Genomic DNA, 18504 nt, shown 5'->3' on the forward strand with positions numbered 1-18504 from the left:
GGATTAAAGCTAATTTTAGACGGTAGCCTCGACCTTGCTCACTAGGTTCTTGGGCTGATTATAATGCGTTACTGAAGTTTAGCTTCAACCGGGGCACGTGCTGTTTCTTTTGTATATGTAAGTGCTTCCTGTTGAGGTTTAATTTTTGAAACAGGAGCATCGTGCCAAAATGAATCCTGCCTGCATATTTATCCACGAAGATGCCACCATGTTGTGCCATACCTCTACTCAACTGGAGTACTTTCTACTGGGTAGTCAGTAAGTGCTACCTCGTTGGGTAAATGTATGGTGCTTTTCCTACACTACAGCTGCGTAAAGGCCCAGAAGAGAAGTCTTCAGTGATCACCTGTGTCTGTGACTTTGCCACTGCGCTGATAGGCGCCGAGGTACCTCGAGTGAGCTGTCCATCACAGTGGGGGAAAGGGCGGGATAGGTTGCACAGCCTAGTCAGTGACTTTGCCACTGCGCTGATAGGCGCCGAGGTACCTCGAGTGAGCTGTCCATCACAGTGGGGGAAAGGGCGGGATAGGTTGCATAGCCTAGTCTGTGTGGGGAGGGGTTAAACTGGCGAGGCTTCTGTGGGAGTTCACATGCCTCTTGTTTATGAAGGGTCAGAGACCGATCAGCTCAGTAAATGATAAGAAAGCAGTCGGTGGTACCTCTTTGGGTAAATGTATTGTGCTTTTCCAGCACTGCAGCTGCGTGAAGGCCCAGAAGAGAAGTCTTCAGTGATCACCTGTGTCTGTGACTTTGCCACTGCGCTGATAGGCGCCGAGGTACCTCGAGTGAGCTGTCCATCACAGTGGGGTAAAGGGCGGGACTAGGTTGCATAGCCTAGTCTGTGTGGGGAGGGGTTAAACTGGCGAGGCTTCTGTGCGAGTTCACATGCCTCTTGTTTATGAAGGGTCAGAGACCGATCAGCTCAGTAAATGATAAGAAAGCAGTCGGTGGTACCTCTTTGGGTGAATGTATTGTGCTTTTCCAGCACTGCAGCTGCGTAAAGGCCCAGAAGAGAAGTCTTCAGTGATCACCTGTGTCTGTGACTTTGCCACTGCGCTGATAGGCGCCGAGGTACCTCGAGTGAGCTGTCCATCACAGTGGGGGAAAGGGCGGGATAGGTTGCATAGCCTAGACAGTGACTTTGCCACTGCGCTGATAGGCGCCGAGGTACCTCGAGTGAGCTGTCCATCACAGTGGGGTAAAGGGCTGGATAGGTTGCATAGCCTAGTGTGTGTGGGGAGGGGCCAAACTGGCGAGGCTTCTGTGCGTGTTCACTTGCCTCTTGTTTATGAAGGGTCAGAGACTGATCAGCTCAGTAAATGATAAGAAAGCAGTCGGTGGTACCTCTTTGGGTAAATGTATTGTGCTTTTCCAGCACTGCAGCTGCGTGAAGGCCCAGAAGAGAAGTCTTCAGTGATCACCCGTGTCTGTGACTTTCCCACTGCGCTGATAGGCGCCGAGGTACCTCGAGTGAGCAGTCCATCACAGTGGTGGAAAGGGCGGATAGGTTGCATAGCCTAGTGTGTGTGGGGAGGGGCCAAACTGGCGAGGCTTCTGTGCGTGTTCACTTGCCTCTTGTTTATGAAGGGTCAGAGACCGATTAGCGCAGCAAATGAGGAGAAAGCAGTCGGTGGTACCTCTTTGGGTGAATGTATTGTGCTTTTCCAGCACTGCAGCTGCGTAAAGGCCCAGAAGAGTTGTCTCGAGTGACCACGTGTGTCTGTAACTTTGCCACCGCGCCGTTTGGCGCCAAGGTCCCTCGAGTGAGCTGTCCATCACAGTGGGGGAAAGGGCGGGAAGAGGTTGCATAGCCTAGTGTGTGGGGCGGGGCCAAACGGGCGGGGCTTCTGTACGAGTTCACATGCCTCTTGTTTATAAAGGGTCAGAGACCATCAGAGCATCAGATGAGGAGAAATCAGCCTCCTGGTCACTGGAAGTACAGGAGGATTGCGCTTGAGAAACTCGTGGATGCCTAGACCTCCATCACGGATTACAGCTAATTTTAGACTGTAGCCTCGACCTTGCTCACTAGGTTCTTGGGCTGATTATAATGTGTTACTGAAGTTTAGCTTCAACCGGGGCACGTGCTGTTTCTTTTGTATATGTAAGTGCTTCCTGTTGAGGTTTAATTTTTGAAACAGGAGCATCGTGCCAAAATGAATCCTGCCTGCATATTTATCCACGAAGATGCCACCATGTTGTGCCATACCTATACTCAACTGGAGTACTTTCTACTGGGTAGTCAGTAAGTGCTACCTCGTTGGGTAAATGTATGGTGCTTTTCCTACACTACAGCTGCGTAAAGGCTTTGCCACTGCGCTGATAGGCGCCGAGGTACCTCGAGTGAGCTGTCCATCACAGTGGGGTAAAGGGCTGGATAGGTTGCATAGCCTAGTGTGTGTGGGGAGGGGCCAAACTGGCGAGGCTTCTGTGCGAGTTCACATGCCTCTTGTTTATGAAGGGTCAGAGACCGATCAGCTCAGTAAATGATAAGAAAGCAGTCGGTGGTACCTCTTTGGGTGAATGTATTGTGCTTTTCCAGCACTGCAGCTGCGTGAAGGCCCAGAAGAGAAGTCTTCAGTGATCACCTGTGTCTGTGACTTTGCCACTGCGCTGATAGGCGCCGAGGTACCTCGAGTGAGCTGTCCATCACAGTGGGGGAAAGGGCGGGATAGGTTGCACAGCCTAGTCAGTGACTTTGCCACTGCGCTGATAGGCGCCGAGGTACCTCGAGTGAGCTGTCCATCACAGTGGGGGAAAGGGCGGGATAGGTTGCATAGCCTAGTCTGTGTGGGGAGGGGTTAAACTGGCGAGGCTTCTGTGGGAGTTCACATGCCTCTTGTTTATGAAGGGTCAGAGACCGATCAGCTCAGTAAATGATAAGAAAGCAGTCGGTGGTACCTCTTTGGGTAAATGTATTGTGCTTTTCCAGCACTACAGCTGCGTAAAGGCCCAGAAGAGAAGTCTTCAGTGATCACCTGTGTCTGTGACTTTCCCACTGCGCTGATAGGCGCCGAGGTACCTCGAGTGAGCTGTCCATCACAGTGGGGGAAAGGGCGGGATAGGTTGCATAGCCTAGTCTGTGTGGGGAGGGGTTAAACTGGCGAGGCTTCTGTGCGAGTTCACATGCCTCTTGTTTATGAAGGGTCAGAGACCGATCAGCTCAGTAAATGATAAGAAAGCAGTCGGTGGTACCTCTTTGGGTGAATGTATTGTGCTTTTCCAGCACTGCAGCTGCGTAAAGGCCCAGAAGAGAAGTCTTCAGTGATCACCTGTGTCTGTGACTTTGCCACTGCGCTGATAGGCGCCGAGGTACCTCGAGTGAGCTGTCCATCACAGTGGGGGAAAGGGTGGGATAGGTTGCATAGCCTAGTCAGTCACTTTGCCACTGCGCTGATAGGCGCCGAGGTACCTCGAGTGAGCTGTCCATCACAGTGGGGGAAAGGGCGGGATAGGTTGCATAGCCTAGTCTGTGTGGGGAGGGGTTAAACTGGCGAGGCTTCTGTGCAAGTTCACATGCCTCTTGTTTATGAAGGGTCAGAGACCGATCAGCTCAGTAAATGATAAGAAAGCAGTCGGTGGTACCTCTTTGGGTGAATGTATTGTGCTTTTCCAGCACTGCAGCTGCGTGAAGGCCCAGAAGAGTTGTATTCAGGGATCACCTGTGTCTGTGACTTTGCCACTGCGCTGATAGGCGCCGAGGTACCTCGAGTGAGCTGTCCATCACAGTGGGGTAAAGGGCGGGAATAGGTTGCATAGCCTAGTCTGTGTGGGGAGGGGTTGAACTGGCGAGGCTTCTGTGCGAGTTCACATGCCTCTTGTTTATGAAGGGTCAGAGACCGATCAGCTCAGTAAATGATAAGAAAGCAGTCGGTGGTACCTCTTTGGGTGAATGTATTGTGCTTTTCCAGCACTGCAGCTGCGTAAAGGCCCAGAAGAGAAGTCTTCAGTGATCACCTGTGTCTGTGACTTTGCCACTGCGCTGATAGGCGCCGAGGTACCTCGAGTGAGCTGTCCATCACAGTGGGGGAAAGGGCGGGATAGGTTGCATAGCCTAGACAGTGACTTTGCCACTGCGCTGATAGGCGCCGAGGTACCTCGAGTGAGCTGTCCATCACAGTGGGGTAAAGGGCTGGATAGGTTGCATAGCCTAGTCTGTGTGGGGAGGGGTTAAACTGGCGAGGCTTCTGTGCGAGTTCACATGCCTCTTGTTTATGAAGGGTCAGAGACCGATCAGCTCAGTAAATGATAAGAAAGCAGTCGGTGTTACCTCTTTGGGTAAATGTATTGTGCTTTTCCAGCACTGCAGCTGCGTAAAGGCCCAGAAGAGAAGTCTTCAGTGATCACCTGTGTCTGTGACTTTGCCACTGCGCCGATAGGCGCCGAGGTACCTCGAGTGAGCTGTCCATCACAGTGGGGTAAAGGGCTGGATAGGTTGCATAGCCTAGTGTGTGTGGGGAGGGGCCAAACTGGCGAGGCTTCTGTGCGTGTTCACTTGCCTCTTGTTTATGAAGGGTCAGAGACTGATCAGCTCAGTAAATGATAAGAAAGCAGTCGGTGGTACCTCTTTGGGTAAATGTATTGTGCTTTTCCAGCACTGCAGCTGCGTAAAGGCCCAGAAGAGTTGTCTCGAGTGACCACGTGTGTCTGTAACTTTGCCACCGCGCCGTTTGGCGCCAAGGTCCCTCGAGTGAGCTGTCCATCACAGTGGGGGAAAGGGCGGGAAGAGGTTGCATAGCCTAGTGTGTGGGGCGGGGCAAACGGGCGGGGCTTCTGTACGAGTTCACATGCCTCTTGTTTATAAAGGGTCAGAGACCATCAGAGCATCAGATGAGGAGAAATCAGCCTCCTGGTCACTGGAAGTACAGGAGGATTGCGCTCGAGAAACTCGTGGATGCCTAGACCTCCATCACGGATTACAGCTAATTTTAGACTGTAGCCTCGACCTTGCTCACTGGGTTCTTGGGCTGATTATAATGTGTTACTGAAGTTTAGCTTCAACCGGGGCACGTGCTGTTTCTTTTGTATATGTAAGTGCTTCCTGTTGAGGTTTAATTTTTGAAACAGGAGCATCGTGCCAAAATGAATCCTGCCTGCATATTTATCCACGAAGATGCCACCATGTTGTGCCATACCTCTACTCAACTGGAGTACTTTCTACTGGGTAGTCAGTAAGTGCTACCTCGTTGGGTAAATGTATGGTGCTTTTCCTACACTACAGCTGCGTAAAGGCTTTGCCACTGCGCTGATAGGCGCCGAGGTACCTCGAGTGAGCTGTCCATCACAGTGGGGTAAAGGGCTGGATAGGTTGCATAGCCTAGTGTGTGTGGGGAGGGGCCAAACTGGCGAGGCTTCTGTGCGAGTTCACATGCCTCTTGTTTATGAAGGGTCAGAGACCGATCAGCTCAGTAAATGATAAGAAAGCAGTCGGTGGTACCTCTTTGGGTGAATGTATTGTGCTTTTCCAGCACTGCAGCTGCGTAAAGGCCCAGAAGAGAAGTCTTCAGTGATCACCTGTGTCTGTGACTTTGCCACTGCGCTGATAGGCGCCGAGGTACCTCGAGTGAGCTGTCCATCACAGTGGGGGAAAGGGCGGGATAGGTTGCACAGCCTAGTCAGTGACTTTGCCACTGCGCTGATAGGCGCCGAGGTACCTCGAGTGAGCTGTCCATCACAGTGGGGTAAAGGGCTGGATAGGTTGCATAGCCTAGTGTGTGTGGGGAGGGGCCAAACTGGCGAGGCTTCTGTGCGAGTTCACATGCCTCTTGTTTATGAAGGGTCAGAGACCGATCAGCTCAGTAAATGATAAGAAAGCAGTCGGTGGTACCTCTTTGGGTGAATGTATTGTGCTTTTCCAGCACTGCAGCTGCGTAAAGGCCCAGAAGAGAAGTCTTCAGTGATCACCTGTGTCTGTGACTTTGCCACTGCGCTGATAGGCGCCGAGGTACCTCGAGTGAGCTGTCCATCACAGTGGGGGAAAGGGCGGGATAGGTTGCATAGCCTAGTCTGTGTGGGGAGGGGTTAAACTGGCGAGGCTTCTGTGCGTGTTCACTTGCCTCTTGTTTATGAAGGGTCAGAGACCGATTAGCGCAGCAAATGAGGAGAAAGCAGTCGGTGGTACCTCTTTGGGTGAATGTATTGTGCTTTTCCAGCACTGCAGCTGCGTGAAGGCCCAGAAGAGTTGTATTCAGGGATCACCTGTGTCTGTAACGTTGCCACTGCGCCGATAGGCGCCGAGGTACCTCGAGTGAGCTGTCCATCACAGTGGGGTAAAGGGCTGGATAGGTTGCGTAGCCTAGTGTGTGTGGGGAGGGGCCAAACTGGCGAGGCTTCTGTGCGTGTTCACTTGCCTCTTGTTTATGAAGGGTCAGAGACCGATTAGCGCAGCAAATGAGGAGAAAGCAGTCGGTGGTACCTCTTTGGGTGAATGTATTGTGCTTTTCCAGCACTGCAGCTGCGTAAAGGCCCAGAAGAGTTGTCTCGAGTGACCACGTGTGTCTGTAACTTTGCCACCGCGCCGTTTGGCGCCAAGGTCCCTCGAGTGAGCTGTCCATCACAGTGGGGGAAAGGGCGGGAAGAGGTTGCATGGCCTAGTGTGTGGGGCGGGGCCAAACGGGCGGGGCTTCTGTACGAGTTCACATGCCTCTTGTTTATAAAGGGTCAGAGACCATCAGAGCATCAGATGAGGAGAAATCAGCCTCCTGGTCACTGGAAGTACAGGAGGATTGCGCTCGAGAAACTCGTGGATGCCTAGACCTCCATCACGGATTACAGCTAATTTTAGACTGTAGCCTCGACCTTGCTCACTAGGTTCTTGGGCTGATTATAATGTGTTACTGAAGTTTAGCTTCAACCGGGGCACGTGCTGTTTCTTTTGTATATGTAAGTGCTTCCTGTTGAGGTTTAATTTTTGAAACAGGAGCATCGTGCCAAAATGAATCCTGCCTGCATATTTATCCACGAAGATGCCACCATGTTGTGCCATACCTCTACTCAACTGGAGTACTTTCTACTGGGTAGTCAGTAAGTGCTACCTCGTTGGGTAAATGTATGGTGCTTTTCCTACACTACAGCTGCGTAAAGGCCCAGAAGAGAAGTCTTCAGTGATCACCTGTGTCTGTGACTTTGCCACTGCGCTGATAGGCGCCGAGGTACCTCGAGTGAGCTGTCCATCACAGTGGGGGAAAGGGCGGGATAGGTTGCATAGCCTAGTCTGTGTGGGGAGGGGTTAAACTGGCGAGGCTTCTGTGGGAGTTCACATGCCTCTTGTTTATGAAGGGTCAGAGACCGATCAGCTCAGTAAATGATAAGAAAGCAGTCGGTGGTACCTCTTTGGGTAAATGTATTGTGCTTTTCCAGCACTGCAGCTGCGTGAAGGCCCAGAAGAGAAGTCTTCAGTGATCACCTGTGTCTGTGACTTTGCCACTGCGCTGATAGGCGCCGAGGTACCTCGAGTGAGCTGTCCATCACAGTGGGGTAAAGGGCGGGAATAGGTTGCATAGCCTAGTCTGTGTGGGGAGGGGTTAAACTGGCGAGGCTTCTGTGCGAGTTCACATGCCTCTTGTTTATGAAGGGTCAGAGACCGATCAGCTCAGTAAATGATAAGAAAGCAGTCGGTGGTACCTCTTTGGGTGAATGTATTGTGCTTTTCCAGCACTGCAGCTGCGTAAAGGCCCAGAAGAGAAGTCTTCAGTGATCACCTGTGTCTGTGACTTTGCCACTGCGCTGATAGGCGCCGAGGTACCTCGAGTGAGCTGTCCATCACAGTGGGGGAAAGGGCGGGATAGGTTGCATAGCCTAGACAGTGACTTTGCCACTGCGCTGATAGGCGCCGAGGTACCTCGAGTGAGCTGTCCATCACAGTGGGGTAAAGGGCTGGATAGGTTGCATAGCCTAGTGTGTGTGGGGAGGGGCCAAACTGGCGAGGCTTCTGTGCGTGTTCACTTGCCTCTTGTTTATGAAGGGTCAGAGACTGATCAGCTCAGTAAATGATAAGAAAGCAGTCGGTGGTACCTCTTTGGGTAAATGTATTGTGCTTTTCCAGCACTGCAGCTGCGTGAAGGCCCAGAAGAGAAGTCTTCAGTGATCACCCGTGTCTGTGACTTTCCCACTGCGCTGATACATACATGCCAACATTTCAACTTCGCTAAGAGGGAGAAATATGCGCGCGCGCGCACGCGCGCGCGCGCGCGCAACGACCTCAATAAAGTGTAACGTGAAACGGGTCAGGCATAACAGTAAATGTCAGTGGCGGCTGGTGAGATTTGCTCGTGGTGCCCTGTAAAATTTGTGGTGTAGCACACCCCAGCGAGCGTGCAAGCCCGAACTACCCAATGGGGTTCGGGGGGGTACCCCCCTTGAGATTTTTTTTTTTTTTTTAAATGAGTGGGCAAATGGTGCATTTCCAAGCAAATTTGTGTAGAATAATGCTCACCTCCTTTTTGACTGTGAAGAGTAAAGTGCATGAGGTTATGTAGATATTTCAGACACTGTTGTACATGGTATTTAGCGACTTGCGAATTGTGACTCACAATTGAGCGCAATTTGTAAGTTGCTAAATGCCACAGTCGTACATCCGGCCCCAAATCTGCTTATGGTGACCTGCAATTTTGACAGCCATGGTAGACTACCAGCACAGTCAGATTTATCAAAGCAGCACAACTCTATGGAACCTGAGGGAGAAATACAAAAATACCACATCTAATGCCTGGTAGTCGTCTGAGCTAAGAGATGTGTGCATAGCAATCAACAGCTAAACAGGCAATACCGAAACGGTGGACCAAGCTCCAATACTAAAATACATATTCAACATTGAACAAGAACCTATAAAGCCAAATGCTTGAAGGCATTTTATAGCCTAATGAACAATATAATTTAATCAGAGAAATCAACATACTCAATGAATGAACAAGCCTGGGAGGTTTATTTATTAAACCTCTACCATGAGCAACTAAGGACATGAAAGCAATCAATTGTTTGCAATAACATTTTATTAAGGTTTCAGAAATAAACATATTCAAGCAACAATGTGTTGCAAACTCTTGGAGCACTGAGCAGAGTGATATTCATCAGTGTATCATATCCTACGTAAAATACACTTCCTTAGGAACTATTTTGATAGAGTTCTAAGACCTACTTGAGAGGCCTGAGTATGTGGCTTTTTTTGCTGCCTGCAAGAGAGGTTTTGGTGGCTGCCACTGACAGCATGCAGTTTTTTGCGCCTTGAAGACATTCAGTTTTGAGACGAGTATTCCAACCAAGCTGTTTCTCGTTCCTGTCAGTTCAGCGTAAACAGAGGTCGAAGCATGACCCCCTTTGATGTCCTTGCCTAGGTTGTGCCTTGAATCTGAACAGATTTTTTTTACTGTACTAAATAGTCCTTCACAATAGGCATTGCTATGCGGCAATAGTAAAAGAAACTTTGCAAGTTTGGCAAGGCTTGGAAATAAAGGCAGCTTAGTAACACAATGTTTTAATTTGGATAGGCTCTCCCAAAACTCATCAATTCTTTCCCATTTCGGCATATCACGGTCTGCCATGCACTGATATTGACGGAATTGTTGATGCAAACTCTCTAACTCTTCCGCTTCAATCACATCTGGAAATCGCGACACTAGAATTTCGATTTGTTTGGATGTGGCTTGTAGTCTGGTGTCAGGGTTCAAGAATGTGAGTGACGTGAGGATGTCATCCTTTAATGCAGGCATTGACTTAATCATATATTTTACAGCATTTATGTAAAAATACTTAGCTTCATTCAGAAATTTGTTGAACTCTGCTGAACCCAGAAGATCCTCTTTCCTGGCCTCCTGTTTGGTCATGAGGCCAATGTAAATTTCATTTAATGGCAAATGATTGTCTGGATTCTCAATGTCAATTTGTAGCAAATCTGACGCTGTAGCCATAACTTGAGGCTTTATAAAGTTGGCCATCAAATTTTGGAACAGATACATTGCTGACGAGTGGAGAACATGTATCATTGGAGCCTCACTTTGAAGTAGTGTATTGAAATAATCAAAAGTTGGAAGCACAGCCTGAACAAACATGAAATAAAGTTTTGTCATTGGGTTTTTGAAGTGCTTTACAAGTCGTAGCTCTCGATCACCAGATTTTCCCTTTTTCTTATTGCCTTCAGCATCCTCATCAAAGTTTGACAGAAAGTAAGACTTTAGTGAGTCCCATTGCTTTAGCGTTCTCTCTGCAGACTTTCCCAAGCTTAGCCACCTAGTACTGACATGTTTAATCACTTTCCTGACTTCTGTCTCAGTAAAATGCATAAACTCTCGGAGTACACCTTTGCGCTTCACACTTTTGTCAAAGTGGTAATAGATGTCTATGAGCAAATCATCAACTTTGACAGACAGTGCTTTGGATGCTTTTTGTGCACTCAAATGACATAAATGACAAGGACAACCAACATCATACACTTTTTGTTTCTCATCTTTTTGTTCACTCCTGATTTTACTGAGTAGACTGTTGTGCTTACCATTCATGGAATTAGTGTTATCAGAGGAATATGTTGCACAGTTGTCCCAACTGAGATTTTTTTCTCTGATAACATGGTTGCATGTGTCAAACAAAGTCTGGGCATCTCCTGCAACAATAGAAGGCATATCAAGCAACGATGTAACTATGTGCCCAGTATTTGGATCTTCATGGCGCACTAAAACAGGAAGATATTTATCATTTCCATCATTACTTCCGTCAGTTGCTAGGCCAAACCAAGTTTTCTTCTCTAGAGCCTTTTTTACCTCATCAATACAGTATGGGGCAATAGCTCCATTAACTATGTGACTGGCTTTTGTCCTTCCACAGGAGAATTTTGAAGCTATTTTTGAATCCGGAAACATTAATTTGAAAAGTGAACTGGCGTGATCAGAGACTGCTAGGGGTATGTTATGTTCGATTAGGAAGCCAAGAAACAAAACTTCAGCTTTTATCACCTTTTCATCAATATCCTCTGTTGCTCGGCCTCCAACCCAATCAGTCATTTTTTTTGTCTGAGTCTGTGACAGTTCACTACTTTTGTGTTTTGGTGTATTAACATGCTTTAGTACATCATTCCTGCCCCCATGAGTAATGCTGAAATCGGACGCACAAATTTCACAAAATGCACTGCCATGCCCATTTCTAGATTTCAAAATGAATGGAAAGTCTTTTTGCCATGTCTCTTTGAATGTACACTCGTACTTCCTTTTTTTTTCTCCCCTTGGAGGTGTGCGATCTGATCGTTTCAAACTCATGATCAAACACTATTGTTATCCGGAGTTCTAGAGTTAGCACAGCTGAGAAGTCAGGAGGGCGTCCTTAGGCAGTGAAGAGGCTACGGGGCGAGAAGAGGCTGCGGGCAGAGAGGACGTCGTCGGCACCACGGACACAGGAAGCTTCACAAAAGGCCCTTTAAAAGTCAGCTATAAAATCGCTTACAACTGACTTTTAATGTGACCTGCGCCTTTATACGGTACCTATATGGAATATAACAGGATACGTTTGTATTTCACACTGGCATCTATTTACACTGAAATGGTAGGCAAAGTTCAAATCCTGTTCATGTTCATGCTGCCATAAATAACTTGCATGAGCAACGCAATTAGGGTGAGAGTGCGGCATAACAACCATTGCTGCCAACTTTAGAGCTGGGGAGTGTGGTTCGAGTCTCAGCTTAACAGACGGTGATTCTGGGCACATCAGGTAATCTCCCTGTGCCTACAAAAAATGCTTGTGTCCTTGTGTAATGTAACTGGTGCTCACTTTAAGCGCTCCAATACCTTCGGGTTGAGTTTGTGCTATACAAGTCTGCTCCTTGCGCTTGCATATTACAGCCTGCCTCGACACTAAAAGGGTTTCACACTAGTCTTTAGTGCCCGCAAACAAGCTTGGATCAGGGTAGGGAGGCAAGAAATGAGACACCTTGGGGGGTGGGGGGGTGGAGGGTGGAGCAGTGGGTGAGAACTTTAATATGTTTACCACTTCAAAGATCACTATGAGTTGAGGATAAGAACCAACTTGCTTGAGACCACCACCAGCATCATAATCTGAACCCTCCTCAGCCCTTCCAATGCTCAATTAGCTGCAAAACACAGTCAGGGACAGCAGTTCTTCCAATTGACTCCCCTCCAATATCTTTTATAATGATTTGTTATAAGACTCCCAGAGAACTGGCATGTTCTAAGAGGCCCTAGCCAGCAGTGTGAGCCTGCTAGAAGGTGAGGCAGAAGGGTGTTGAAATACAAAGGAGCAATTGACAGAAAGCATTGACTGAAGTTTAAAAAGTAAAGTGTAAATTGGCCATGTGCAAAACAAAAAAAACACAGGGTGAGGAAAATGGGAAGCAGATCTCAAAGAAGGTGAAATTGAAAGCTTTGAATAAGCTGGGCAGGCATGAAGGAATTTCAACATAGGTTACAGTCTACCATCACACAGACCAGGACAATCCTGCATAGATTCAATGCAGGAAAGCATCTGATGTTTTCAGAATATTTGGCCACATTTCTGAACACTTGCACTAAAGTAGTTAACTGTAGATAAATTGCATGCCTTGTTAACTATTAAAATAAAGCCTCCTACAGTAAAAGAAACGCTGCGTATACAACTACAAATTCAGTGTGCAATTTACTATACGATTAAGAAGCAAAATAGTCTCCACTGGGCTCAAGAGGATGAACGATACACACCCCAGCCCAGCATGAGGGAAGTTAATACTGGGCAGGGGCAAAACCTATAATTACATATTGGTAAATGCAGATAACTGCACTGTCAAACCAGATCAGAAACGATGAACTTTAGTTTTGGAAGGTTTGTAAGTTTAAACTAATGCCCAAAGCAAGTACCCAAGACAAGCTACTAGAATAAAGTGACTATTCTGGTTAAATGTTCACAACTACTGCTGGCCACAGTAAGCATAAATGCTATCAGTACGCATCACACAAATAATTTGCTAGAAGTCTTACCCCAATGTCAAAATAGTATTTTATTTCTTCAGAAATGGAGCCTATTTAGATTTTTTTTGTTAAATGTAAAGGCAGGGTAATATGCAATTCCATTTCGCCGACAATAGAAATGAGCGGACGACATTGCCCACATAAAGTTAACATTAAGAATCTACATTTGAAAATAATATAGCGGAACGTTTCTGAAAGCTTTAGCACAGGCTTTAAACAAATAATGAACAAGCAAGAGAAAAATAGTTTCTACGACGCATGGAAAGAATATTTGCACGAACGCTGCAAATAGAAAGAAATGAAAGCACTTTAAACTTACCTGTTGGTGGTTTAAATCTTCCGACAGCAGCAGGAGAGCACCAGTCTGAATCAGCAGAAGAATCCTTCACAGCGAGGAAGAAAAATGTAGATCTCGGACCAGGAGAACCTCGACAGGACAGCAAACGGCAGCAGTGAAGAAAGCCACATATCCCAAAAAGTAAATGGAATTCAGGAGCTTTATGCTCCCGATTTCGCGGCACTTCCTGCCTTCTGTGTTGCTGTCCTCTTCATTGGTGTAACGTCAGTGATGACGTTGCTAAGTGCTGATTGGCTGCTGAGCAGGAGTTAGCCAATCCAAAAGCCCCATTTGAAATGGGGAAGAAATGCAGGAAGTAAACGTACTTTCGACGTGGGACATTTAAAAAAAACAAAGGTGAGATTTTCGGAATCGGGTTTCTGGATGCTTGAATCGGGAGGCGGGAGACTAGCCTTCAAATCGGTAGTCTCACGCCTGAATCGGGAGGGTTGGCATGTATGCTGATAGGCGCCGAGGTACCTCGAGTGAGCAGTCCATCACAGTGGTGGAAAGGGCGGATAGGTTGCATAGCCTAGTGTGTGTGGGGAGGGGCCAAACTGGCGAGGCTTCTGTGCGTGTTCACTTGCCTCTTGTTTATGAAGGGTCAGAGACCGATTAGCGCAGCAAATGAGGAGAAAGCAGTCGGTGGTACCTCTTTGGGTGAATGTATTGTGCTTTTCCAGCACTGCAGCTGCGTAAAGGCCCAGAAGAGTTGTCTCGAGTGACCACGTGTGTCTGTAACTTTGCCACCGCGCCGTTTGGCGCCAAGGTCCCTCGAGTGAGCTGTCCATCACAGTGGGGGAAAGGGCGGGAAGAGGTTGCATAGCCTAGTGTGTGGGGCGGGGCCAAACGGGCGGGGCTTCTGTACGAGTTCACATGCCTCTTGTTTATAAAGGGTCAGAGACCATCAGAGCATCAGATGAGGAGAAATCAGCCTCCTGGTCACTGGAAGTACAGGAGGATTGCGCTTGAGAAACTCGTGGATGCCTAGACCTCCATCACGGATTACAGCTAATTTTAGACTGTAGCCTCGACCTTGCTCACTAGGTTCTTGGGCTGATTATAATGTGTTACTGAAGTTTAGCTTCAACCGGGGCACGTGCTGTTTCTTTTGTATATGTAAGTGCTTCCTGTTGAGGTTTAATTTTTGAAACAGGAGCATCGTGCCAAAATGAATCCTGCCTGCATATTTATCCACGAAGATGCCACCATGTTGTGCCATACCTCTACTCAACTGGAGTACTTTCTACTGGGTAGTCAGTAAGTGCTACCTCGTTGGGTAAATGTATGGTGCTTTTCCTACACTACAGCTGCGTAAAGGCTTTGCCACTGCGCTGATAGGCGCCGAGGTACCTCGAGTGAGCTGTCCATCACAGTGGGGTAAAGGGCTGGATAGGTTGCATAGCCTAGTGTGTGTGGGGAGGGGCCAAACTGGCGAGGCTTCTGTGCGAGTTCACATGCCTCTTGTTTATGAAGGGTCAGAGACCGATCAGCTCAGTAAATGATAAGAAAGCAGTCGGTGGTACCTCTTTGGGTGAATGTATTGTGCTTTTCCAGCACTGCAGCTGCGTAAAGGCCCAGAAGAGAAGTCTTCAGTGATCACCTGTGTCTGTGACTTTGCCACTGCGCTGATAGGCGCCGAGGTACCTCGAGTGAGCTGTCCATCACAGTGGGGGAAAGGGCGGGATAGGTTGCACAGCCTAGTCAGTGACTTTGCCACTGCGCTGATAGGCGCCGAGGTACCTCGAGTGAGCTGTCCATCACAGTGGGGGAAAGGGCGGGATAGGTTGCATAGCCTAGTCTGTGTGGGGAGGGGTTAAACTGGCGAGGCTTCTGTGGGAGTTCACATGCCTCTTGTTTATGAAGGGTCAGAGACCGATCAGCTCAGTAAATGATAAGAAAGCAGTCGGTGGTACCTCTTTGGGTAAATGTATTGTGCTTTTCCAGCACTGCAGCTGCGTGAAGGCCCAGAAGAGAAGTCTTCAGTGATCACCCGTGTCTGTGACTTTCCCACTGCGCTGATAGGCGCCGAGGTACCTCGAGTGAGCAGTCCATCACAGTGGTGGAAAGGGCGGATAGGTTGCATAGCCTAGTGTGTGTGGGGAGGGGCCAAACTGGCGAGGCTTCTGTGCGTGTTCACTTGCCTCTTGTTTATGAAGGGTCAGAGACCGATTAGCGCAGCAAATGAGGAGAAAGCAGTCGGTGGTACCTCTTTGGGTGAATGTATTGTGCTTTTCCAGCACTGCAGCTGCGTAAAGGCCCAGAAGAGTTGTCTCGAGTGACCACGTGTGTCTGTAACTTTGCCACCGCGCCGTTTGGCGCCAAGGTCCCTCGAGTGAGCTGTCCATCACAGTGGGGGAAAGGGCGGGAAGAGGTTGCATAGCCTAGTGTGTGGGGCGGGGCCAAACGGGCGGGGCTTCTGTACGAGTTCACATGCCTCTTGTTTATAAAGGGTCAGAGACCATCAGAGCATCAGATGAGGAGAAATCAGCCTCCTGGTCACTGGAAGTACAGGAGGATTGCGCTCGAGAAACTCGTGGATGCCTAGACCTCCATCACGGATTACAGCTAATTTTAGACTGTAGCCTCGACCTTGCTCACTAGGTTCTTGGGCTGATTATAATGCGTTACTGAAGTTTAGCTTCAACCGGGGCACGTGCTGTTTCTTTTGTATATGTAAGTGCTTCCTGTTGAGGTTTAATTTTTGAAACAGGAGCATCGTGCCAAAATGAATCCTGCCTGCATATTTATCCACGAAGATGCCACCATGTTGTGCCATACCTCTACTCAACTGGAGTACTTTCTACTGGGTAGTCAGTAAGTGCTACCTCGTTGGGTAAATGTATGGTGCTTTTCCTACACTACAGCTGCGTAAAGGCCCAGAAGAGAAGTCTTCAGTGATCACCTGTGTCTGTGACTTTGCCACTGCGCTGATAGGCGCCGAGGTACCTCGAGTGAGCTGTCCATAACAGTGGGGGAAAGGGCGGGAATAGGTTGCATAGCCTAGTCTGTGTGGGGAGGGGTTAAACTGGCGAGGCTTCTGTGCGAGTTCACATGCCTCTTGTTTATGAAGGGTCAGAGACCGATTAGCGCAGCAAATGAGGAGAAAGCAGTCGGTGGTACCTCTTTGGGTGAATGTATTGTGCTTTTCCAGCACTGCAGCTGCGTAAAGGCCCAGAAGAGTTGTCTCGAGTGACCACGTGTGTCTGTAACTTTGCCACCGCGCCGTTTGGCGCCAAGGTCCCTCGAGTGAGCTGTCCATCACAGTGGGGGAAAGGGCGGGAAGAGGTTGCATAGCCTAGTGTGTGGGGCGGGGCCAAACGGGCGGGGCTTCTGTACGAGTTCACATGCCTCTTGTTTATAAAGGGTCAGAGACCATCAGAGCATCAGATGAGGAGAAATCAGCCTCCTGGTCACTGGAAGTACAGGAGGATTGCGCTTGAGAAACTCGTGGATGCCTAGACCTCCATCACGGATTACAGCTAATTTTAGACTGTAGCCTCGACCTTGCTCACTAGGTTCTTGGGCTGATTATAATGTGTTACTGAAGTTTAGCTTCAACCGGGGCACGTGCTGTTTCTTTTGTATATGTAAGTGCTTCCTGTTGAGGTTTAATTTTTGAAACAGGAGCATCGTGCCAAAATGAATCCTGCCTGCATATTTATCCACGAAGATGCCACCATGTTGTGCCATACCTCTACTCAACTGGAGTACTTTCTACTGGGTAGTCAGTAAGTGCTACCTCGTTGGGTAAATGTATGGTGCTTTTCCTACACTACAGCTGCGTAAAGGCTTTGCCACTGCGCTGATAGGCGCCGAGGTACCTCGAGTGAGCTGTCCATCACAGTGGGGTAAAGGGCTGGATAGGTTGCATAGCCTAGTGTGTGTGGGGAGGGGCCAAACTGGCGAGGCTTCTGTGCGAGTTCACATGCCTCTTGTTTATGAAGGGTCAGAGACCGATCAGCTCAGTAAATGATAAGAAAGCAGTCGGTGGTACCTCTTTGGGTGAATGTATTGTGCTTTTCCAGCACTGCAGCTGCGTAAAGGCCCAGAAGAGAAGTCTTCAGTGATCACCTGTGTCTGTGACTTTGCCACTGCGCTGATAGGCGCCGAGGTACCTCGAGTGAGCTGTCCATCACAGTGGGGGAAAGGGCGGGATAGGTTGCACAGCCTAGTCAGTGACTTTGCCACTGCGCTGATAGGCGCCGAGGTACCTCGAGTGAGCTGTCCATCACAGTGGGGGAAAGGGCGGGATAGGTTGCATAGCCTAGTCTGTGTGGGGAGGGGTTAAACTGGCGAGGCTTCTGTGGGAGTTCACATGCCTCTTGTTTATGAAGGGTCAGAGACCGATCAGCTCAGTAAATGATAAGAAAGCAGTCGGTGGTACCTCTTTGGGTAAATGTATTGTGCTTTTCCAGCACTGCAGCTGCGTGAAGGCCCAGAAGAGAAGTCTTCAGTGATCACCCGTGTCTGTGACTTTCCCACTGCGCTGATAGGCGCCGAGGTACCTCGAGTGAGCAGTCCATCACAGTGGTGGAAAGGGCGGATAGGTTGCATAGCCTAGTGTGTGTGGGGAGGGGCCAAACTGGCGAGGCTTCTGTGCGTGTTCACTTGCCTCTTGTTTATGAAGGGTCAGAGACCGATTAGCGCAGCAAATGAGGAGAAAGCAGTCGGTGGTACCTCTTTGGGTGAATGTATTGTGCTTTTCCAGCACTGCAGCTGCGTAAAGGCCCAGAAGAGTTGTCTCGAGTGACCACGTGTGTCTGTAACTTTGCCACCGCGCCGTTTGGCGCCAAGGTCCCTCGAGTGAGCTGTCCATCACAGTGGGGGAAAGGGCGGGAAGAGGTTGCATAGCCTAGTGTGTGGGGCGGGGCCAAACGGGCGGGGCTTCTGTACGAGTTCACATGCCTCTTGTTTATAAAGGGTCAGAGACCATCAGAGCATCAGATGAGGAGAAATCAGCCTCCTGGTCACTGGAAGTACAGGAGGATTGCGCTCGAGAAACTCGTGGATGCCTAGACCTCCATCACGGATTACAGCTAATTTTAGACTGTAGCCTCGACCTTGCTCACTAGGTTCTTGGGCTGATTATAATGCGTTACTGAAGTTTAGCTTCAACCGGGGCACGTGCTGTTTCTTTTGTATATGTAAGTGCTTCCTGTTGAGGTTTAATTTTTGAAACAGGAGCATCGTGCCAAAATGAATCCTGCCTGCATATTTATCCAC

Source organism: Lissotriton vulgaris, chromosome 8 (assembly GCF_964263255.1).
Source record: "Lissotriton vulgaris chromosome 8, aLisVul1.2, whole genome shotgun sequence".
Lineage (NCBI taxonomy): Eukaryota > Metazoa > Chordata > Amphibia > Caudata > Salamandridae > Lissotriton > Lissotriton vulgaris.